The sequence below is a fragment of the Chiloscyllium punctatum genome, chromosome 19 (assembly GCF_047496795.1).
Source record: "Chiloscyllium punctatum isolate Juve2018m chromosome 19, sChiPun1.3, whole genome shotgun sequence".
NCBI lineage: Eukaryota > Metazoa > Chordata > Chondrichthyes > Orectolobiformes > Hemiscylliidae > Chiloscyllium > Chiloscyllium punctatum.
In genome coordinates, this window is record NC_092757.1 from 19,184,786 (window position 1) to 19,210,726 (window position 25,941).

Below are 25,941 nucleotides of genomic sequence, written 5' to 3' on the forward strand. Positions count from 1 at the left end.
TGATCTCGCTGGACCGTCTTGTTTCTTTTGTTTCACTGTGAGAAGGTTGTACATGAAAAGGTACTTTGGTAGTCATTGTTTTCTAATTCATTTGAGAGTAAGATGTGAGATGTTCATTTCGCTCTCAGGCTCGGCAGCAGTTGCTCGCTATTCGAAGGCAGTTGCTCTCCCTCATACTTTCAAAATACCGGGTTTATATAACACCCACGACTCAATAAACTCTTATAATCAGTTTCAAGGTGTCAAAATAATCAAACCATATGCCATTGGTTTCTGGTATCCTGGGCACAACTTAAACTAATTGGGTAAATTGGAATTTTGGCCAAATCAGCAGCCAAACCTCAAGTAATTGGAACAGGTATCCATTTTGGAACAGCTCATCTCTCAAATGGCAGGTGTTGCTGTGCTTAAATTCAAAAAGAACTTTCTATCTTGCAGCCAACATACACTCTATTAGCTTTGGAACAGTGTGGATTCGTTGGTTACAGTTCCAGATACAGACTGTACATCCATCTGTACTGTCAACAAAAAACCAGATTCACCAACACTGCAGTCACCCCTCCCCCTGACTGATCCCTGCCCAACACTGCAATCTCCCCCTCCCTGACTGATCTCTACCCAACACTGTAATCTCCCCCTCCCTGACTGATCCCTACCCAACACTGCAATGACCCCCTCCCCGACTGATCCATACACAACACTGCACTCACCCCTTCCTGATTGATCCAGACCCAACACTGCAATCACCCCCTCCCTAAAAGATCCCGACCAATACTGCAATCACCCCCTTCCTGACTGATCCCTGCGCAACACTGCAATCTCTCCCTCCCAAGGAAAAAAGAATAACTAGAGAGAAAATAGGACCCTTCAAGGACCAGAGTGGACATGTGTGTGCAGAATCGCAGGAGGTATTTCTCCTCTGTGTTGACCTTGGAGAAGGACATGAAGGCTTGGGAACTTGGGAATGTTCGTGATGATCTCTTGGGGTCAGACCATATCACAGGAGAGGATGTGTTGAATGCATTAGAATGTATGATGGTGGATAAATTTCCTGTACCTGACCAAACATATCCAACAGCACCTCAAGAGGCGAGGGAAGTACTTGTGGAGTCCCTGCTGATCTTTCTGCCTCACCATTAGCCACGGGTGAGGTCCCGGAAGACTGAAGGACAGCATATATTCCGCCCTTATACAAGAATGGCTGAAAAGATAAACCTGGGAACTATAGATCAGTAAACCTAACATCCGTGGTAAGTAAGTTACTTGAGAAGACGCTGAGAGATTAGATAGACATGCATTTGGAAATACAACATTTGATTGGGAGTAGTCAACAAAGTCTTGTGCAAGGGAGACCATGTCTCACAAATTTGTCAGCGTTCTTTATTGAAGTGATCAGGAAGTTTGACGAGGGCAGGCCAGGACATGTAGACTCTACAGATTTCAGAAAGGTCTTTGATAAGGTTCCACATGGTACCTTGCTCTGGAAGGTTAGATCACATGGAATCCAGGAGGTGTTGGCAAGCTGAGTACACAATTGGCTTGATGGTAGGAAGCAGAGGGTAACAGTCAGACTGGAGGCCTGTGATTGGTGGTGTGCCTCAGCGGTCATAGAATCATAGAATCCCTCCTCTGTGGAAACCGACCCTTCGGCCCAACAAGTCTACTGGCCCTTTGAAGATTATTTCACTAAAGCCCATTCCCCTACTTTATTACTCTACATTTACCCCTGACTAATGCAACTTACTTACACATCCATGAACATTTTCGGGAATTGAGCATTGCCAATTTACTTGACCTGCACATCTTTGGATTGTGGGAGGAAACCGGTGCACCCAGACGAAACCCACGCAGACATGGGGAGAACGTACAAACTCAGTTGGTGTAGCATGGTGGCTCAGTGGTTGACACTGCTGCCTCACAGCGCCAGGGACCCGGGTTCGACCCCAGCCTCGGATGACTGTGTGGAGTTTGCACATTCTCCCTGTGTCTGCGTGGGTTTCCTTTGAGTGCTCTGGTTTCCTCTCCATTCCAAAAATGTGCAGGTCAGATGAATTGGCCAGGCTAAATTGCCCATCGTGCTCGGTGCTTTCGTCAAGTGTAAACATTGGTAAGGAGAATGGCTCTGGGTGGGTTACTCTTCAGCAGGTTGGTGTGGCTTGTTGGGCCAAATGGGCTGTTTCCATACTGTAGGAAATCTAACCCCAACAGGATCTAACCCACAAAGAGCATCTTGTGAGAATGGAATTGAACACAGATCGACAGTGCTGTAAGGCAGCAGTGCTAACAACTGATCGATTGTGCCACTGAGCTGGTCAGTGCTAGGCCCACTACTGTTTGTTATCTATATCAACGATTTAGATGAGGATGTTTAAGGCATGATTAGTAAGTTTTTAGATTACATTAATATAAGTGAGGAAAGGTTCTCAGCAATTGCAACATGGCCTTGATCAGCTGGCGAATTGGGCTGAGAAATGGCAAATGGAGTTTAATACAGACAAAGGCAAGATCTTGCATTTTGGAAAGTCACATCAAGACAGGGGTTTCATGGAGAATGGTAGGGCCTGAAGGAGTGTCGTGGAACAGAGGGACATTGGATTCCAGGAGCATAGCTCTCGTAACTCAAGGAGACAGGGCAGTGAAGAAGGCTTTTGGCACACTGGGCCCTTCATCAGTCAGGGCATGGAATATCGAAGTTGGGAATTTCTGTTGTAGTTGTGCAGGATGTTGGTGAGGCCGCACTTGGAATATTGTGTTCAGTTTTGCCCACCTTGGTATAGGAAGGATGTTATTGTACTAGAAAGAGGACAGAAGAAATTTACAAGGATGTTGCCAGAACTCAACGAGACAGATCTAGAGAGAGGTTGGACAAGCAAGGACATTTTCTTTATTGTGTAGGAGACTGAAGGGTGTCCTTATAGAGGTGTATAAATTCATGGGAGGCATGGATAGGGTGAATGTACTCAGTCTTTATCCAAGGCTTGGGGAATCGAGGACGAAAGAGCATCAGTTTAAGGTGAAAGGGGAAGATTTAAAGGGAACCTGAGGGACAACACTTTTACCCCGAGGGTGTTACACATACGGAATGAACTACCAGTGCAAGTGGACAAGGAGGATACACTTAATAACATTTAAAATGCACTTGGACAAATACATGGAGAGGAACGTATTGGAAGAATATGGGCCAAGTGCAGGGAAGCGCGGTTAATGTGGATGGACCAGTTTGGGCCAAGGAGCCTGTCTCCATGCTGTAGAACTCTATGAATCTATGAATATATCCAGGTGTCCCATAATACAGAAACAGCCAAAGCAACACGAACACGAGCCGGTACAAATGTGAAACAGTCCTGCAGAATTTGGCAGGAAGCCAGCCTGGCCTTGCAGCAAAGCTGGTACAGGAGCTGTGGTGCGAAGCCCATAGAGAACTGGGGAAGGAAGCTGGAAAGCTCACTCCACTGCCGATAGCCTGGAGGACCCCCGGCTGGGATAAGGCAGCTGGGATCCGGTGACCCCAGGGAAACCTACAGGCTGTGACAGAGCTAGGTCTCTGACACAATGAGCAGGACAGAAGGTTGCAGGAAAATCTCACACACATGGGACTACTCCAGTTACAATTGGGAAGAGCCCAATCCAGTGAAAGGAGGGTCTCTGGGGATGGGGAGGCAGCCTCAGGTTCCATTGACAATCTGGAAGGACAGTGTATGAGCTCCAAGCAGCTGCATGGGTCCTGTACATCTACAACATGGAGCAACACACATCAGGCCCTAGTAGGAGGTGCCAGGAGCAAATAAAATACCTAGGGATCTAGGGCTCCTCCCAGAATGGGATAATGTGTGCCTTTGGTGTTCTACCTCCCGAGGGAGATAATGACAGGCTCCACACTGACACATCCGCACCCGGTCACAGATGTGGACTACCACTGCCTGTCTCCCAGGTAACTGCACCTTTTGCCCCCAGCCCTGAGCCACAGCCGAACTAAGATTCCATGAATCATGTGGTTACCCAGTGTAAAGCACTCCGTACACAACAGCCATTCCAGGCACCCAGCTGGTGGGCAGCACCAAAAAGATCCCGTCTCTGTCCCAGATACATGTTTGGATGAGATTGACTGACAGTCTGTCATACACAGAGTGGACGCTGAGGATCAAACCAAATGAATCGCCATGTGCCTTAGTCGAGCAGGCCATTCAGCCCTCCCTGAAGGCCAACAGCTAGGGAGGGGCATCCATGTTGAGCTGAAAGCAGCGATCCTCACTGCTCGAGGGCAGGATAAGGCATATCTTGCAGAGGCGCTACATAACTGCCGAACAACAACCAGGGGAATGTCCCTCCCCTCCCCCCGTCAGCTTCACCCGGAGACTCTGTGTCCAATTTGTCTGGAGTTTTGGGGATATGACCTGCACCTCTCTTAGCGATGAGAAACTGGACCCAACCCTTTGTCTCCAATGTCTCAGAAAGGAGGAGGGACACCTGGTATTCGACCCAAAAACGCGCCCGTAATGAGGCTTGGGTTCTCTGCTAATTAATTGTTGAATACGAAATAGACTTTAGGGATTTCCACATTGTGTGACAGGAGCTCAGGGATCAGAAGCTATTGGTAGGGTTTCCCCGAGAATGGGTGCATGGTAGTAGGACATCAAGTACCCTGCCTGGACTAGGGGTCATTTTCGGACAGTGAGATCCCAGAAAGCCCACCAGGGAGAATTCCTCAGAAACAAAATAAAAAACGGGCTGTGACCAGGAGGGAAGGCTCCTCTCCTCGCTTGTCCCACACATACCAGACTCTCACATAGGACTAGGCATTAAACTCGCAGGGAATTCCTTGTTCACGAACATTTATCACGAACTGACACTAATCATAATGAATGTATCAGGGATACAGTAATCAGAGTTGGGTGCTTCCCCATTAAAATGATCATGTTCCGAACTGACCCACAGGATAATGGGACAAGGGACAGGGAAATTTGAGGGAAAACACAGAACCCAGAACAGCAATTAGCAGATGAAAGAAAAGGGAACTCCTTAATGTTTGAACCACAGTATATGAGTCCACCCCCAGGGCAGGAGTGTTACCGGTCAGTTCGCTGACTTGCCTAATTTGGAGAATAAACTTAGGATCCCGACCCAACAACTCTCTAATGATCCTGAGAAAGACTGAATACAGAAAACCCAGAGGAGACCATGGGACAACTGGTGGAGAATCAGGCTAACCATCACTTAGTGACCAAAGGGAGGGTCAGGCCAACACGATTAAACAGATCATCCACGGCACAAGCAGAGATGACGGTGAGCAGTAAAACCACACCCTGTGCAGTATCTATGGTAACATGATGATGGAGCAGCTGAGCGATGAGGTCAGGCAGGCCAGCCAAGGGAAATTCCCATCCCGGATTAATGACAAACAGCATAAATATTTGTTCCAGGAGAACACCCACATTAACGTCTCTCACTGTCAGTGACAGCAGCTCACCAAGGACTGGGTTAATGACAGCTGTAAGGACACTCTCGGTGGGACACCTGGGCTTGGTATGAGGGATTCCACTTAACCCAAATGACCAAATTTAGGGTGAAGTCCAAATTATCGCATGATTACCTCCCACTTCCTGTGGAGATAGAGGGAACATTGACAGGGACCATACTTACGTAAATGGGAAGGACCAGGTCATACCATGACATTCCTATAGCCCTGTTATCCAAGAATTCGGCTCCTCTCACATCGGCTGTGGTCCTAACCGCACTCACCTTGATATATCTCGGGATACCGGTGGCTAGGATTGCAGACTGCAGCAGATGGGTACGATCAGGGGCTGGAAGGTAGATGGAACTCCCCGGGTGATCACCTTAGTTTCATTCATTTGCAGTGTTTGAGTGTTCTTGGCTGGGCCAGTATTGATTTCCTGCCCATAGTTGCCATTACGACAGATTGGCCATGTTAAATTTCCCATTGTGTCAAGGGATATTTGGGCCAGCTGGAATAGCCATAGGAAATGCAGAGTTTCAGGGATATCATTGGGGGAATGGGTCTGAGTTGGATTCTCTTCAGAGGGTCATTGTGGACTCAATGGGCCGAACGGTCTGATTCTGTTCTGTCAAGATTTTATGATATCACTTATCAGCTATAAGACTGATGGTGTAGGTTTGTTCGCGGATAGGTTTGATATCCAGACGTTTCGTTACCTGGCTGGGTAGCATCATCAGTGGCGACCTCCAAGTGAAGCTGTAAGACCATCGGTTAGGAAAACGTACACAATGGCTTTTGCACAGACAGCTGGCTACTCTGACAACAAGCATAACCAGCTTTTAAAATTAGGTTTGTAATTTATTGCATAAGCTTCTTTTCTTTCCATTCAAGTGGATGAGTTGGGGGGAGATGTCACAAACTCCTGGCTAAAACACAGATAGACAGCCAAGATTTATTGGCCAAGGAAATCTCCCAAATCACAAAACCCGCACACCAGGCACAGCGCAAACACAGCATAATGTAAAAGACAACAGTTATTCTGGACAGACGTATCTACCAAACCAATGAGGGCCCAGACAGTAAGGCACCGGGTCCTGATACACAAAGAAACTAACAGCAACAAGCCATCCAAATAATTGGCAATGCTTCAAACTATTAACGGATTCTCCTAATTGGCCAGAACGATAGAAAGTTCCGGAAAACCATCCAGAAATGCACAAAAACAGGGTTTATCTGCAGACTGATTGCCTGGATCTCTGGAGGCCTTCTGAGGAGACCAGGATGGCAAGAGACAGAGACCATCTGACCATCCAGAGAGAGAGAGAGAGCGAGAGAAAACAGTTTCGCAGAACCAGAAGTAGAACCAGAGAGAGAGAGAGAGAGAGAGAGAGAGGCTGAAGCAAACCCCAGGGGCATGGGAGAGAAAAATGTGAAAATCCACTGAGAGAGCGAGTTGGAACCAACTGGAATAACAAGTGTCACCCCTTGAGTCTGTCCATGTTTTAACTCCTCAGTCTAAGTCTGACTTCCCCTTCTCTCCCTCTCTCTGTCCCCTCTCTCTCTGTCCTTCTGTCTGTCTCTCTCTCACATACACACTTTTTCTCTCACTCTCTCCCTCTCCCTGTCTCTCTCTGCCCATCTTTCTCCCATCCTCCTTCTCCATCCCCATTCTCTCCATCTCTTTCTCTTTTTCTCACCCTCCCTTTCTGTTTTTCGCTATTTCAGACCTGAAAGATCTCACCCAATTTTGTACCCCCTCGAAAATACTGTGCCCTTCATTTTCACTGTCCTCCCAAATTTATACCCTTTCCCAAATATCTTCCCTCCCAAATAATTGCCTCACCAAATTATCCACCCTCAAATATTTTGCTGCCCCCAACATTGCTGTGAGCCTCAGTCCCCAGGGCAGAGGGAGTTGAGTGGAAAAGTGTGGAGCTGGAAAAGCCCAGCAGGTCAGGCCAGAACCATCGACTCTCCTGGCTGACCCGCTGTGCTTCCCCAGCTCCACACTTTGTAACTCTGACTTTCCAGCATCTGCAGTCCTCACTTTCTCATGCAGGTAAATGAGTCTGGGTTGACTGACTGGCCTGTGGCTGTTTTAATGCACAGGAAGATCCCAGTCCCAGAATTATAGAAGGCTTGTATCACAGATGGAGCCCTTTCTGCCCATTACCCCCCTCCCCCATTAAATGATCTTGGTCCTGTTCAGGATCCTCAGGATTGTCCCCTGAATGGCCTCACTGACTATCCTTTCTGTGGAGACCTCTTCTCCATGTTTTGGTTCTGTTCGCCGAGCTGGGAAGTTGTGTTACAGACGTTTCGTCCCCTATCTAGGTGACATCCTCAGTGTTTGGGAGCCTCCTGTGAAGCGTTTCTGTGATGTTTCTTCCAACATTTGGAGCGGTTTGTCTCTGCTGTTTCCGGTTGTCAGTTCCAGCTGTCCGCTGCAGTGGCCGGTATATTGGGTCCAGGTCAATAGACAATAGACAATAGATGCAGGAGTAGGCCATTCTGCCCTTCGAGCCTGCACCGCCATTCAATATGATCATGGCTGATCATTCCTAATCAGTATCCTGTTCCAGCCTTATCTCCATACCCCTTGACTCCACTATCTTTAAGAGCTCTATCCAATTCTTTCTTAAAAGAATCCAGAGACTGGGCCTCCACTGCCCTCTGGGGCAGAGCATTCCACACAGCCACCACTCTCTGGGTGAAGCAGTTTCTCCTCATCTCTGTCCTAAATGGTCTACCCCGTATTTTTAAGTTGTGTCCTCTGGTTCGGCACTCCCCCATCAACGGAAATATGTTCCCTCCTGCCAGAGTGTCCAGTCCTTTCATAAGCCTATACGTTTCAATCAGATCCCCTCTCAGTCTTCTAAACTCAAGGGTATACAAGCCCAGTCGCTTCAGTCTTTCCGTGTAAGGCAATCCTGCCATTCCAGGAATTGACCTCGTGAACCTATGCTGCACTCCCTCAATAGCCAGAATGTCTTTCCTCAAATTTGGAGACCAGAACTGTACACAGTACTCCAGGTGTGGTCTCACCAGGGCCCTGTACAGCTGCAGAAGCACCTCTTTGCTTCTATACTCAATCCCTCTTGTTATGAAGGCCAGCATGCTATTAGCCTTCTTCACGACCTGCTGTACCTGCATGCTTGCCTTCATTGACTGGTGGACAAGAACACCCAGATCTCTCTGAACAGCCCCTTTACCTAATTTGATACCATTGAGGTAGTAATCTGCCTTCCTGTTCTTGCCACCAAAGTGGATAACCAGACATTTATCCACATTAAACTGCATCTGCCATGCATCTGCCCACTCACCTAACTTGTCCAGGTCACCCTGTAATCCCCTAACATCCTCATCACATTTCACCCTACCACCTAGCTTTGTGTCATCAGCAAATTTGCTAATGTTATTGCTGATACCATCTTCTATATCATTTACATATATTGTAAAAAGCTGCGGTCCCAGCACGGATCCCTGCGGTACCCCACTGGTCACTGCCTGCCATTTCTAAATGGAGCCGTTAATCACTACCCTTTGTTTCCTATTAGCCAACCAATTCTCTATCCAATCTAGTACTTTGCCCCCAATCCCGTGCGCCCTAATTTTACTCACTAACCTCTTGTGTGGGACTTTATCAAAAGCTTTCTGAAAGTCCTGGTACACTACATCCACTGGATCTCCCTCGTCCATCTTCCGAGTTACATCCTCAAAAAAGTCAAGAAGATTAGTCAAGCATGATTTCCCCTTCATAAATCCATGCTGACTCTGTCCTATCCTGTTACTATTATCCAGATGTGCCGTAATTTCATCCTTTATAATAGACTCCAGCATCTTTCCCACCACTGAGGTCAGACTAACTGGTCTATAATTTCCTGCTTTCTCCCGCCCACCTTTCTTAAAAAGTGGCACAACATTAGCCGCCCTCCAATCCTCAGGAACCAACCCCGATTCTATTGAACTCTGGAAAATAATCACCAGCGCATCCACGATTTCCCGAGCCACCTCCTTCAGAACCCTGGGATGCAGGCCATCCGGTCCCGGAGACTTATCAACCTTCAGACCTAACAGTCTCTCCTACACCAAATCCTGGCAAATAGAAATTCCCTTAAGTTCAGGTCCTTCAGCCACTGTTACGTCAGGGAGATTGCTTGTGTCTTCCCCAGTGAACACAGATCTGAAGTACCCATTTAATTCCTCTGCCATTTCTTCGTTCCCAGTAATATATTCCCCTGCTTCTGTCTTCAAGGGCCCAATTTTTGTCCTAACCATTTTTTTGCCTTGGACATACCTAAAAAAGCTTTTACTATCCTCCTTTATATTCTTGGCCAGTTTACCTTCGTACCTCAATTTTTCTCTGCGTATTTCCTTCTTACTAATCCTCTGTTGTTCTTTAAAAGCTTCCCAGTCCTCCGTTTTCCCGCTTATCTTCGCTAAGTTATACTTTTTCTCTTTTAACCTTATATGTTTCTTTACTTCCCTTGTCAGCCACGGCCGCCCATGTCTCCTCCTGGGATCTTTCTTCCTTTTAGGAATGAACTGATCCTGCATCTTCTGCATTATACACAGAAATATCCGCCATTGTTCCTCCACGGTCTTCCCTGTTAAGGTATTAAACCATTGAACTTTGGCCAGTTGCTCCCTCATAGCTCCATATTTCCCTTTATTCAACTGAAATATTGTCACTTCAGGTCGATGTGACAGGGGACGAAACGTCTGCAACACAAATTCCCAGCTCGGCGAAGAGAACCACAACAACGAGCACCCGAGCTACACATCTTCTCACAAACTTGGAACACCTCTTCTCCATCCTGTCTCAGACGTTGTGTCTCATGCTGTCCCTCCCTCAATCTCTCTGTCTCTCACAGCAGCCTCTCCTTTCTCCACCAACCCCAAAACCCCATCAAACAGTCTCCCATCTCCGGAAGTCCCAATCCCCCCTTGTCTCCCAATCTCCCCCTTCCCAAATAGACCCACAGCCCCTGGGCTGGAGGACATGGTGCAGAGACTAACACACCTTTTGACTGACTGCTGTCATGCACAGAAAGATCCCACTCTGCGACCAATCCCCAGCCACACACACTTCTCCCTCCATATGTGTCCTTCTTCCTCTCCCTGTTTCTCACTGCCCATCTCTCTCTCTCCTCAATTTCTCCATCCCCACTCTCTCCATGTCTCTCTTTCTCTTTTTGTCACTCTCCCCTTCTCTTTTTCTTCATGTTAGACTCAATGAGAAAAGTACATTTATGTCCCTTACACTAACCCCCTCCCCACAGTCGGGGTAACATTCGGGAGAGACCAGGAAAAGGTTGATCCCCCGCATTAACTGTACAGCAACCAGCGACACAGAGACAAACTCTTCCCATGTCCCTTCCCCAGTCACTGGGACAGGGGTCGAGGGAGACAGAAGGAGAGAAACGACAAGAGAGAAAAAGAGATGGGTAGACAGACAGTGAGAGGGAGGGAGAGAATAAGAGAAAGACGGCAGGCAAAGGGTGGGAAAGAAAGTGAGAAGAACTGAAAAAGAGCAGGAGAGAGGCAGAGAGAGAAAAGGAGAGAGAGTAAAACCCTAGGAAGAGAAATGCAATGTCAGACAGATACAAGGTGAAAAAGGGGAGGCAAAAGAGGGAGATAAGGTCAGATAGACAGCAAGAGAGAAATCGTAGGGAGAGATATAGGAGAGAGAGAGAGAGAGAGAGAGAGAGAGAGAGAGAGAGAGAGAGAGACAGAGACAGAGAGAGGAGTTGCAGCAGCAGCATAGGGCTGAGAGAGTGGGTGGAGTGGGGGGGTGGTGCTGCGATGCAACGAGAATGATTTACTGACAAGAAAGGCAAGATCCCACAGAGCTGAGAGAAAGATACAGAGAGAGATGAGCAAGGTGTTGGTTTTGTGGAAGATTGAATGATTAAACATTCCTGAAAAACATGATGGGGTGTCAAAGGGGCAGAGAGTTGTAGGAAGGGAATCTGCAGGGAAATGTCAACAGGGCAGAGATATGAAGGATGTTGTGAGATAGGGATTGAAGGGAAAATGTGGGAGAGACAGCTGGGAACACAGAAATATACGTAAGAGCTCTCATGGGAGTGGGAAGCAGTGAGATCAATGGGATCAGACTGTGCAGCTGCCCCCTCTCTAGCATTTTGCGCCTTTGTCTCTCCTCAGTGTAGAGCTCGCATCTTGTGGTAAAACTCCCAGAGACAGCCTGAATCCCACAATATGTGTGTGTGTGTGTGTTCACTCTCTCTGGTTCCAGCTCCTGTCTGATGATTAAATATCGCAGAATAATTTGATTCTCTGTCTCTGTCCTGTCTGGGTTTCAGCTCCCAAATCAAATGCTAAATCATTCATGATCCTATTGAATAGTACAGCAGGCTCGAGGGGCTGAATGGTCTCCTCCTGTGCCTATTTCGGATGGTCTTATGTTCTTAACACTACCTCCCAGCTCTTGGTCCCTACACTGGAGGTTATGACTCCACAAGGGACTGATGTGAAGAGTGCTGCACTCTTCCGTGAGTCTCGGAAGGAACCAGCCTGATTTGGATTGGAGTTGCAGCCTCTCAGTGTGAAGTGAAATCTCCTCGAGATTCCCCTCAGTCTCTCACTGTAAGGTGGAGCAGGCCAGTCACGGGGAAGCAGACAGCAGGCCAGATCGGCCATGTCCTCCAACTCCACTTCAGAAGGCCACATGGGAGGGGCTTGTTTCCTTCATCAGCTTCCCGTGCTCTCCCTTCTGGGTTAGAGTGGGGGCCGAATGGCCTTGCTCCTGGCTCCTGTTGAGGTGCAGACTGGCTATGATTGGGTTATACAGGGCATGTCCCTGGAGTGAAGTCAGTTCGCTCAGTTGGCTGGACAGTTGATTTATAATGCAGAGTAAATCCAATAGCATGTGCTCAATTCCCACACCAGCTGGGGTTACCCTGAAGGACTCTCCTTCCCAACCTCTCCCCTCAGCTGGGGCATAGTGACCCTCTGATTAAAACACCACCAGAGACCGCTCTGTACTGTGGAGCTGTCCCATGCTTTGGTAAGACTATGGTGACATTACATTGGTTTGTACCTGGAGCACTGTGTGCAGGACTAGTCACTGCATTGCCAGAGGGATGTTAGTGTGTGGGGAAGGTTTACTGGATGAATCCCCACTGGAATGAACAGCACTCTCTTTCCCCCAGTTAATTCACTCTTGCGGCCTTTGTGTCTTTGGAGACACAAGGACCATTTCACCTGAAACGGCAGCTGGATTTTATATTCATGAGCACCCAATAAGATTGGCTAGTTTACCTGCACACACACACGCACACACACACACACGCACACTCCCTCAAACACACACAGACACACTCTCACACACACATACACACAGGCACAACTCTCTAACACACATACACACACAAGCACACACTATATCTCTTACACACATACACGCACAGACATATGCTCCCTCAAATACACACACGGACACACTCTCTCACACATACACGCAGACACACTCTCTCTCACAGACACATTCTCTCTCACACACACACAGACACTCTCTCTCACACACACATACACACACTCTCTCTCATTTACGCACACACTCTCTCTCACACACACTCTCATTCTCTCACACAACCACTCACTCTCATGCACAGACACTCTCTCTCTCACACACACTCTCTCACACACATGCACTCTCACGGTCTCTCACACACTCACACTCTCTCTCACACACACTCTCTGTCTCTCTCACACACAGACATTCTCTCTCACACACATACACACAGACACACAGACACATGATCCCTCAAACACACACAGACGCACTCTCTCTCACACACACATACACACACTCTCTCTCATTTACACACACAATCTCACACACACACACACTCTCACACACACAGACACTCTCTCTCTCACACACACTCTCTGTCTCTCTCACACACAGACATTCTCCCTTACACACATACACACAGACACACGATCCCTCAAACACACACAGACACACTCTCACACACACACATAAACACAGTTACTCTCTCTCTCACACACATACACACGCTCCCTCAAGCACGCACAGACACCCTCTCTCACACACACATAAACGCAGTTACTCTCTCTCACACACACAGACACCCTCTCTCACACACACATAAACGCACAGTTACTCTCTCTCACACACACATACACTCTCTCTCACACACACATAAACGCACAGTTACTCTCTCTCACACACACATACACACGCAGACACACGCTCCCTCAAACATACATTGACACACTCGCTCACACACACATAAACGCACAGTTACTCTCTCACACACACATACACACGCAGACACACGCTCCCTCAAACACACATAGACACACTCTCTCACACACACACATGGACACACACTCTCTCTCACACACACTGACACACTCTCTCTCACACACACAGACACACGCAGACACACGCTCCCTCAAACATACATTGACACACTCGCTCACACACACATAAACGCACAGTTACTCTCTCACACTCACATACACACGCAGACACACGCTCCCTCAAACACACATAGACACACTCTCTCACACACACACATGGACACACACTCTCTCTCACACACACTGACACACTCTCTCTCACACACACATACACACGCAGACACACGCTCCCTCAAATATGCATAGACACACTCTCACACACACGGATACCCACACTCTCTCTCACACACACTGACACACACACTCTCTCTCAGACACAGACACACTCACTCTCACACACACATGCACACACACTCTCTCACACACATACACACTATTTCTCACATAAGACACACTGCCATACACACATACAGACACACAGACACATACATACATAAATACTCAAACACACATACACAGACACATTCTCTCATACACACAGACGCACTCTCTCACACACATACACACTGACACACTCTCTCTCACACATACACACTCTCTCACACACACCCTTACTCACACACATGCACACAGAGAAACACACCCCCTCAAATACACACACAGCCACACACTCTCACATGAACAAGCACTTTGTCTCTCACGCACACATATACAGACACACAGAGATACACATGCATCCACTCTTTCACACACACAAACACGGGCAGTCTCTCTCTCTCTCTCTCTCTCTCTCTCTCTCACACACACACACACAGCTGTAAAGACGTGGTTGAGGTATTGCTGGAGAAATGATTCCTCCGAGGACTGAACCCTGATCTCACATGATGACTGCTCCAGGGAGACAGACAGCAGCTACAGATGACTTGTTGGATCTTCCTGTGCACCACCTCTTGCATCGACAGCGTTTGTCTGTTTGGGTGCCTGCTTTTCTAAATCGTCTCCAAGCAACAAGTGACAATAGATTGATGAAAGTTTTCCCCCAAACCATGTTTCAGACACTTGCTGCTGTTATGTTTCACTGATTGTTTAAAATGATCTGAATCTTCTGAAATGGGGAGTGGCTTCCATTTCAAATTACGACACCAGAGTGCCTGGGGGACCCTGAGGAAATGATCAGGGAATTGCATCTGTTCCTTTCTATCCTCTGCACTCTGTACCATCAGATCGTGCTCCCTCACGATCTAAGATAGTTCTCTCTCAGTACCACAAAAAGTGCTTCCACAATACCTCAGATAGTTCTCCCTCAATACCTCAGCAAGTGCTCCCTCAATACCTCAGATAGTGCTCCCCAGTACCACAAAAAGTGCTTCCACAATACCTCAGATAGTTCTACCTCAGTACCTCAGATAATGCTCCCTCAATTCCTCAGGTAGTGCTCACTCAATATCTAAGAAAGTGCTCCCACAGTACCTCAGATAGTGCTCCCAAAGAAACCTCAGAAAGTGCTCCCTCAGTACTTCAGATAGTGCTCAATCAATACCTCAGATAGTTTTCCCTCAATACCTCATAAATTTCTTCCTCAATACTTCAGAAAGTGCTTCCTCAATACCTCAGAAGGTGCCCCCTCAATTCCGAAGCAAGCATCACTTTATTGTGTTTATCCCCCAAATCCCCTTAGACAGTAGCTCCACAAAACATTCACATCCTCAACACTTCAGATCTCAGCCCAGCTCCCCCCTCAGATTGCGTTAAAACCCCATCAGACTGTAAGGACCCACATCCACCCCTGAACAAGATTGGAGCCCAGGTCCCCAGAACATTACTTGTCTCTCTGGATTAATTTTAGAATTCCTACAGTGCAGAAGCAAGCCATTCCGTCCATTGGCACCACACTGACTGTCTGAACATCATCAGACCCAGACTCACATCCTCTACTCTATCCCTGTAATGCTGTATTTCCCATGGCATCTTAAGGCGTTGGGAGGAAACTGGATCACCTGGAGGGAACCCGCACAGATACAGAGAGAATGTGTAAACTCCACACAGACAGTCACCGGGAGTTAGAATCGAACCACTGAGGCATCGTGCTGTTCTCTCTCCTTGGCTGACATCTCATCTAACCTTTTACTAAGCATCCTCCATGTGAAACCTTCTCATCTTTCTCCTTGGTAATCCCTTCAAAAGCTCTATCAAGTTGGACACAGCATTTCCACAAACAAAGCCAAGCTGACCATCCCTAATCAATTCTTGCTTTTCCAAATGCATGTAAGTTGTCTCTCAGAATGCCCTCCAAAAGCTTACCCACCACTGACCTCAGGCTCACAGCTCCATAGTTCAATGGCTGTTCCTTGCAGCCTTACTTCAATAATGGCACATGATTAATCACCCTCCAGTCTTCAGGCACCTCACCCGTTGTCACTGATCGGTCCATCTGAGGCCATCTCCATCCTTCTGTAATCTAAGGCTATCATCCTCAGTATTTATCACCCAACCAATCTTCATATCATTCATGAACCCAATGATTAACCCTCCACCATTCAAATCTAAATCTTTTCTATCAACCACATCAGCAAGACCCCAATAGTGATACATGAACAGACAGAGATTTCTAATGGGGCCATCACTGTCTGCTTCCTGCCACTCAGCATACTGCGCCAAATTCCTTAGATCTTGAGTTTTTATGTTCACTATTAGTTTCCAACTTGGTCCTGATAAAAAGACTGACTCACCTCCAAGCAGACGACAGTAAAGTATTGCCCTTATTTACATATCTGGTCACCTCCTGAAAAAGTGCAATCCCATTGGTCAGACCTGTCCTCCCCTTAACACAACCATTCTGACTGTTCTTCGTGAACTCCAGTCTCTTTAAATGCTGATTAATTCTATCTCCCAAAATTGCTTCCAACAGACGTCCCACCCATGATATTAGCCTGACTGGCCTGTAGCTGCCTGGTATATCCAATGTTCCTTCTTGAATAACAGTACCACATGATCATTCCGACGACACCTCTCGTGTGGCCAGAGGGGTTTTGAAAATGTTTGCAAGTGTACCTGCTACTTCCTCTATCACCTCATTCGGTAAACTGAGATACATTTCCACCATCCTTGGAGATTCATTGGGTTGTAAGAAGGCCAGACAACTCACAACCATCTCTCGCATATATATACGCTCATTCATTTAAGTGTATCACAGAGCCTCTCCACGATTTCATATCAACCCTGTCCCAATGAGCATTGACAAAATGAATATATTTACTGTAGCCTGTGGGTCCATGCACAAATTCTCACTGTGTTCCACAACCTACTCTTTCTCTCATTATCAATTCACCCTTAATGTCACTGTAAAATACTTTCAGGTTTTTATTTCCTCTCTTAGCACTCCTCTCTCCCAGGCAATTAGCCTACGATATGATTTGGAGGAGTGTGGGATGTCATTCTGGATGTGGATTAGCATTGGGCAGCTCAGAAATAAGGAACACACGACTGTGCTGAGTGTGGGACAGTGGGATTCATTTGGGATGAGCACACAGAAGCTAAGGAATAAACCTCAGCCCTGCAGCATGAAAATATCCCTTTGAGCTGGCAGGTCAGTCACACGAAACAAAAACTTGATCCCTGGGTATCGAGGGTGGTAACCAAATGAAGACGGTCTGTTTGAACACAGCCTCTGGAATCTGGACGTGGGAATCATTGCTGAGCAAGGGTATGAAGGAAGCAGAGGCAGAAATATACTGAACAATTTCAGATATTCCTCGTAGACCACAGGACATGGGAGCAGACATTAGGCCATTCAGCCCATCTGATAGTGTGGCACTCACTCAGTACTGACTCTCTTACAATGCAGGTATCCCCCACACTGATGCGCTGACAGTGCAGCACTCACTCAGTCATTATCCTCTGACAGTGTGGCACTCCCTCATTACTGACCTTTTCACAGTGCAGCACTGCCCCCAGATAGACTCTCTGACATTGCGGCAATCCCCCATTACTGACCCGCCGATAGCGCAGCACTCCCTCAGTAATGACCCTGTGACAGTGCAGCATTTCCACAGAACTGACTCTCCGACAGTACGGCATTCCCGCAGTGCTGACTCTCTGACAGTGCAGCCCTCCCTCAGACAGACCATCTGATAGCCCAGCACTCACTCAGAACTGAAACTCTGACAGTGCGACACTCCCTCAGTACTGACCCTCTGACAGTGCAGTGCTCCTTCAGTACTGACCCTCTGACATGCAGCCCTCCCTCAGTACTGATTCTCTGACAGTGCAGCCGTCCCTCAGTACTGACCATCTGACAGTGCAGCACTCCCTCAGTACTGACCCTCTGACAGCGCGGTGCTCCATCAGTACTGACCTTCCAACAATGCAGCTCTCCCAAAGTACAGGCCCTCTGACAGTGCAGCACTCCCTCCGTACTGACCCTTTGGAAGTTCAGCACTCCCTCAGTACTGACCCTCTGAAACAACACTCCCTCAGAACTGACACACTGACCGTGTAGCGCTCCCTCAGTAATGACTGTTTGAGTGTGCATCACTCTCTCAGTACTGACCCTCTGGCAATGCAGCAATTACTCAGTACTGACTGTCCGACACATAGTGTGGTGCTCCCTCATTACTGACACCCTCAGAGTGCGATGATCCCTCAGTACTAATCCCCTCACAGCGCGGTGATCCCTCAGTACTAATCCCCTCAGAGTGCGGTGATCCCTCAGTACTAATCCCCTCAGAGTGCGGTGCTCCCACAGTTCTAACCCTTTCACAGTGCAGCACTCCCTCAGTAGTAACGCTCTCACAGTGCGACACTCTGACAGCATGGCAATCCATTAGTACTGAATCACAGAGAGTGCGCACTTCATCATTACTGACTGTCTCACTGCACAGCAATACCTCCATCCTGACTCTCTGACAATGCAGCACTCCCTCCACACTGACCCTCTGACAATGCTGCACTCCCTCCACACTGACCCTCTGACAACCCTCAAAACGGTCTGTTCTGAAGGAACTTTCCCGCAGAAATCACTGGATTGAAAGGTGAACTCTCTCTCTGTCTCTTTCTCCCTCTCCCCTCAGAGATGCTGTCGGACATGCTGAGCTTCTTCAGCAATCTCTGTATTGATGTATCAGGTCTCCAGCGTGTCCGTACTGATTAATTTTAGTGTTGAATTCTCAAGCTTGCTCTGTTCAAGGGATTGAATCCCTCTGACATAAAGGAGGGTCAGTTACCACAGCTAAGAGGTTGGTGAGGCCAACATTGTTGGCTCAATAAAAAGGGTCAGTACTGAGGCATTGCTGGACTATCAGAACGACAGAAATGAGGGAGTGCCGCACTGTCAGAGGGTCAGTACTGAGGGAGTGCCGCACTGTCAGAGTGTCAGTACTGAGGAAGTGCTGCACTGTCAGAGGGTCAGTACTGACGGAGTGCTGCACTGTCAGAGTGTCAGTACTGAGGGAGTGCAGCACTGTCAGAGTGTCAGTACTGAGGGAGTGCCGCACTGTCAGAGTGTCAGTACTGAGGGAGTTCTGCTCTGTCGGAGGGTCAGTACTGAGGGAATGCCGTGTTACGGAGGGTCAGTACCGAGGGAATGCCACACTGTAGAAATGTCAGTGCTGAGGGAATACTATTGTGTCAGAATGTCATTTCTGAGTATGTGCTGCAGTGTCAAAGGAGCAGTGCTGAGGGATTGCAGCACTGTCAGAGGGTCAGTACTGAGGGAGTGTCGCACTGTCAGAGGGTCAGTACTGAGGGATTGCAGCAGTGCTGAGGCTGTTGCAGTGTCAGAGTGTCAGTTCTGAGGGAGTATTGAATGATGAGAGGATGGGCTGCACTGTCTTAAAGTCAGTATGAAGGTGCGCCATCTGTGGGAGGGTCAGTATACGTGCAATGCCTCACTGTCAGAGGGTCAGTACATAGGGAGTGCTGCAGTGTCATAGGAACAGTACTGAGGGAGAGACGCACTGTCAGAGGGCCAATACAAGGGAGTGCTCCATTGTTAGAGGGTCAGTACTGAGGGAGTGTCGCACTGTCAGAAGGTCAGTTCTGAGGGAGGGCCGGACTGTCAGAGGGTCAGTACTGAGGGAGTGCTGCACTGTCAGAGGGTCAGTACTGAGGAAGTGCTGCACTGTCAGAGGGTCTTTACTGTGGGAGAGCTGCACTGTCAGATGGTCTGTACTGAGGGAATTCTGCACTGTCAGAGGGTAAGTACTGAGGGAGTGCTGCACTGTCAGAGGATCAGTACTGACGGAGTGAAGCACTGTCAGAGGATTAGTACTGAGGGAGTCCTGCACGGTCAGAGGGTCAGTACTGAGGGAGTGTCGCACTGTCAGAGGGTCAGTACTGAGGGAGTGTCGCACTGTCAGAGGGTCAGTACTGAGGGATTGCAGCAGTGCTGATGCTGTTGCAGTGTCAGAGGGTCAGTTCTGAGGGAGTATTGAATGATCAGAGGATGGGCTGCACTGTCTTAAAGTCAGCATGAAGGTGCGCCACACTGTGGGAGAGTCAGTATACGTGCAATGCCTCACTGTCAGAGGTTCAGTACAGAGGGAGTGCTGCAGTGTCATAGGAAGAGTACTGAGGGAGAGACGCACTGTCAGAGGGCCAATACCAAGGGAGTGCTGCACTGTCAGAGGGTCAGTACTGAGGGAGTGCTGCACTGTCAGAGGGTCAGTACTGAGGGAGTGCTACACTGTCAGAGGGTCAGTACTGAGGGAGTGCTACACTGTCAATGGGTCAGTCCTGAGGGAGTGCTGCACTGTCAATTGGTCAGTACTGAGGGAGTGCTGCATTGTCAATGAGTCAGTACTGAGGGAGTGCTAAACTGTCAGAGGTTTTGTCCTGAGATTGGGCCACACGGTCGGAGGGTCAGTATAGGGCCACTTCCACACTGTCAGAGAGTCAGTACTGAAGGAGTGCATCACTATCAGACGATCAGTGTGGAGGGAGTGCAGCATTATCCGAGGGTCAGTGTGGAGGGAGTGCTGCATTGTCAGAGAGTCAGGACGGAGGGATTGCTGTTCAATGAGAGGGTCAGTAAGGATGAAGTGCACACTCTCTGACGGTCAGTATTAATGGATGGCCATGCAGTCAGAGTGTCGCACTGTGAGAGGGTTACTACTGAGGGAGCGCTGCAGTGTGAAAGGGTTAGAACTGTGGGAGCACCACACTCTGAGGGGATTAGTACTGAGGGATCACCGCGCTGTGAGGGGGTTAGTACTGAGGGATCACCACACTCTGAGGGTGTTAGTACAGAGGGATCACTGCGCTGTGAGGGGTTCAGTACTGAGGGAGCACCACGCTGTGAGTGGATTAGTACTGAGGGATCACCACACTCTGATGGGATTAATACTGAGGGATCACCACACTCTGAAGGGATTAGTAATGAGGGATCACCGCACTCTGAGGGTGTTAGTACAGAGGGAGCACCACTTTATGTGTCAGACAGTCGGTGCTGAGTGATTGCTGCATTGCCAGAGGGTAAGTGCGGAACGAGTGACGCACACTCAAAGGGTCATTACTGAGGGAGAGCTACACCGTCAGTGTGTCAGTTCTGAGGGAGTGTTGTTTCAGAGGGTCAGTACTGAGGGAGAGCTGCACTGCCAAAGGGTTAGTACTGAGGGAGTGCTGCACTGCCAAAGGGTCAGTACCGAGGGAGTGCTGGACTATCAGAAGTGCAGGAATGAGGCAGTGCCGCACTGTCAGAGTGTCAGTATTGAGGGAATGCTGTGGCATTAGCGGCTCACTTCTGAGGGAGTGCTGCAGTGTGAAAGGATCAGTGCTGAGGGAGTGCTGCACTGTTGGGGGGTCAGTACAGAGAGATCGCTGCACTATCAGGGGTGCAGCACCAAGGAAATGCTGCACTGCCACATTGTCAGTACTGAGGGAGTGCCGCACTGTCTGATGGTCAGTACTGAGGGAGGGCTGCACTGTCAGATGGTCAGTACTGAGGGAGTGCTGCACTGTCAGAAGGTCAGTTCTGAGAGAGGGCCGGACTGTCAGAGGGTCAGTTTGAGGGAGGGCTGCACAGTCAGAGAGTCAGCAATGCGGGTGTGCCACATTGTCGGAGGGTCAGTACTGTGGAAATGCTGCACTGTCGGAGGGTCACTACTAAGGGAGTGCTGCGCTATCAGGGGGTTACTAATGGGGAATTGCCACAATGTCAGAGGGTCAATCTGGGGGCAGTGCTGCACTGTGAGAACGTCAGTACTGAGGGAGCGCTGCACTGTCAGAGGATCAGTACTGAGGGAGTGCTGCACTGTCAGAGGGTCAGTACTGAGGGAGTGCTGCACTGTCAGAGGGTCAGTACTGAGGGAGTGTCGCACTGTCAGAGGGTCAGTACTGAGGGAGTATTGAATGATCAGAGGATGGGCTGCACAGTCTTAAAGTCAGTATGAAAGTGTGCCACACTGTGGGAGGGTCAGTATACGTGCAATGCCTCACTGTCAGAGGGTCAGTACAGAGGGAGTGCTGCAGTGTTATAGGAACAGTACTGAGGGAGAGACGCACTGTCAGAGGGCCAATGCCAAGGGAGTGCTGCACTGTCAGAGGGTCAGTACTGAGGGAGTGCTGCACTGTCAGAGGGTCAGCACTGAGGGAGTGCTGCACTGTCAGAGGGTCAGTACTGAGGGAGTGCTGCACTGTCAGAGGGTCAGCACTGAGGGAGCGCTGCATTGTCAGAAGGTCAGTACTGAGGGAGTGCTGCACTGTCAAAGCATCAGTCTGGGGGATACCTGCGTTGTAAGAGAGTCAGTACTGAGTGAGTGCCATACTAGCAGATGGTCTGAATGGCCTAATTTTTGCTCCCATGTTTTGTGGTCTAAGAGGAATATCTGAAATTGTTCTGTATATTTCTGCCTCTGCATCCTACATACTCTGCTCAGTAATGATTCCCACGCCCAGATTCCAGAGACTGTGTTCAAACAGACCATCTTTAATTGGATATTGAACCTGAAGATGTTCCACCCTCTTTTCCCAGGGATCAATTTTTGTTTCGTGTGACTGACCTGCCAGCTCAAAGGGATATTTTCATGCTGCAGGGCTGAGGTTTATTCCTCAGCTTCCGTGTGCTCATCCCAAATGAATCCCACTGCCCCACACTCAGCACAGTCGTGTGTTCCTTATTTCTGAGCTTCCCAATGCTACTCCACATCCAGAACGACATCCCACACCCCTCCAAATCGTATCGCAGGCAAATTGCCTGGGAGAGAGGAGTGCTAACAGAGGAAATAAAAATCTGTAAGGACTTTTCAGTGACATTAAGGGTGAATTGATCATGAGAGAAACACAGTGAGAATTTGTGCATGGGCCCAGAGGCTATAGTGAATGGATTGATTTTGTCAATGCTCATTGGGACAGGTTTGATATGAAATCGTGGACATGCTCTGTGATACAATTAAATGAATTAGCATATATATAGAGAGAGATGGTTGTGAGTTGTCTGGCCTTCTTACAACCCAATAAATCTCCAAAGATGTTGGAAATGTATCTCAGTTTACCGAATGAGGTGATGGAGGAAGTAGCAGGTACACTTGCAAGCAATTTCAAATCCCCTCTGGCCACAGGAGAGGTGTCGTCGGAATGACCATGTGGTACTGTTATTCAAGAAGGAACATGGGATATACCAGGCAGCTAGAGGCCAGTCAGGCTAATATCATGGGTGGGACGTCTGTTGGAAGCAATTTTTGGAGAGAGAATTAATCAGCATTTAAAGAGACTGGAGTTCATGAAGAACAGTCAGAATGGTTGTGTTAAGGGGAGCTCGGGTCTGAACAATGGGATTGCACTTTTTAAGGAGGTGACCAGGTATGTAAATAAGGGCAATACTTTCGTGTCGTCTGCTTGGAGGTGAGTCAGGCTTTTTATCAGGACACATATCGGAAACTGATAGTGAATATAAAAACTCAAAATCCAAGGAATTTGGCACAGAATGCTGAGTGGCAGGAAGCAGACAGTGATGGCCCCATTAGAAATCTCTGTCTGTTCATGTCTCACTGTTGGGGTCTTGCTGGTGTGGTTGATAGAAAAGATTTAGATTTGAAAGGTGGAGGGTTAATCATTGGGTTCATGAATGATATGAAGATTGGTTGGGTGATAAATACTGAGGATGATAGCCTTAGATTACAGAAGGATGGAGATGGCCTTGTCAGATGGACCGATCAGTGACAACGGGTGAGGTGCCTGAAGACTGGAGGGTGATTAATGATGTACCATTATTGAAGTAATGTTGCAAGGAACAGCCATTGAACTATGGAGCTGTGAGCCTGATGGCAGTGGTGGGTAAGCTGTTAGAGGGCATTCTGAGAGACAACTTACATGCATTTGGAAAAGCAAGAATTGATTAGGGATGGTCAGCTTGGCTTTGTTTGTGGAAATGCTGTGTCCAACTTGATAAAACTTTTGAAGGGATGACCAAGGAGAAAGATGAGAAGGTTTCACATGGGAGGATGCTTCGTAAAAGGTTAGATGAGATGGCCTCGCGGGACAGAAAACAGCCCAGTGCCTCAGTGGTTTGATTCTAACTCCCGGTGACTGTCTGTGTGGAGTTTATACATTCTCTCTGTATCTGTGCGGGTTCCCTCCAGGTGATCCAGTTTCCTCCCCCCGCCCAAAGATGCCATGGGAAATGCAGCGTTACAGGGATAGAGTAGAGAATGTGAGTCTAGGTGTGATGATGTTCAGACAGTCAGTGTGGTGCCAATGGACGGAATGGCTTGCTTCTGCACTGTAGGAATTCTAAAATTAATCCAGAGAGACAATCAATGTTCTGGGACCTGCGCTCCAATCTTGTTCAGGGTTGGATGTGGGTCCTGAGAGTCTGAAGGGGTTGCAACGCAATCTGAGGGGGGAGCTGGGCTGAGATCTGAAGTGTTGAGGATGTGAAAGTTTTTTGGAGGTAATGTCTGAGGTGCTTTGAGGGTTAAACACAACAAAGTGACGCTTTCTTAGACATTGAGGGAGCACTATCTGAGGTATTGAGGAAGCACTTTCTGAGGTATTGAGGGAGCACTTTCTGAGGTATTGAGGGAGAACTATTTAAGGTATTGATGGAGCACTTTCTGAGGTATTGAGGGAGAATTATATGAGGTATTGAGGGAGCATTTTCAGAGGTACTGAGGGAGCACTATCTATGGTACTGAGGGAGAACTATCTGTAATATTGAGGAAGCACTTTCTGAGGTGTTGAGGGCGCACTATCTGAGGAATTGAGGGAGCATTTACTGAGGAAGAACGATCTGAGCTATTGAGAGAGCACTTTCAAAGGCATTGAGGGAGCACTATCTGAGGTATTGAGGGAAAACTATATGAGGTATTGATAGAGCACTTTCTGAGGTATTGAGGGAGAACTATATGAGGTATTGAGGGAGCACTTTCAGAGGTACTGAGGGAGCACTATATGAGGTACTGAGGGAGAACTATCTGAGGTATTCAGGGACAACTATCTGAGGTACTGAGGGAGCACTATCTGGTGGGACAGAGTGCAGAGGATAGAAAGGAACAGATGTAATTCCCTGATCATTTCCTCAGGGTCCCCGAGGCACTCTGGTGTCGTAATTTGAAATGGAAGCCACTCCCCATTTCAGAAGATTCAGATCATTTTAAACAATCATTGAAAAATAACAGCTGCATGTGTCTGAAAGATGGTTTTGGGGAAAACTTTCATCAATCTATTGTCACTTGTTGCTTGGAGACGATTTCGAAAAGCAGACACCCAAACAGACTAACGCTGTCGATGCAAGACGTGGTGCACAGGAAGATCCAACAAGTCATCTGTAGCTGCTGTCTGTCCCCCTGGAGCAGTCATCATGTGAGATCAGGGTTCAGTCCTCAGAGAAATCATTTCTCCATCAAAACCTCAACCATGCCTTGACAGCTGTGTGTGTGTATGTGTGTGTGTGTGCGTGTGTGTGTGTGTGTGTGTGTGTATGTGAGAGAGAGAGAGAGAGAGAGAGAGAGAGAGAGAGTGTGACAGAGACTGCCCGTGTTTGTGCGTGCGAGAGTGTGGATGCATGTGTATCTCTGTGTGTCTGTATGTGTTTGTGTGAGAGAGAAAGTGCATGTTCATGTGAGAGTGTGTGGCTGTGTGTATGCTGGAGGGGGTGCGTGTCTCTGTGTGCATGTGTGTGAGTGAGGGTGTGT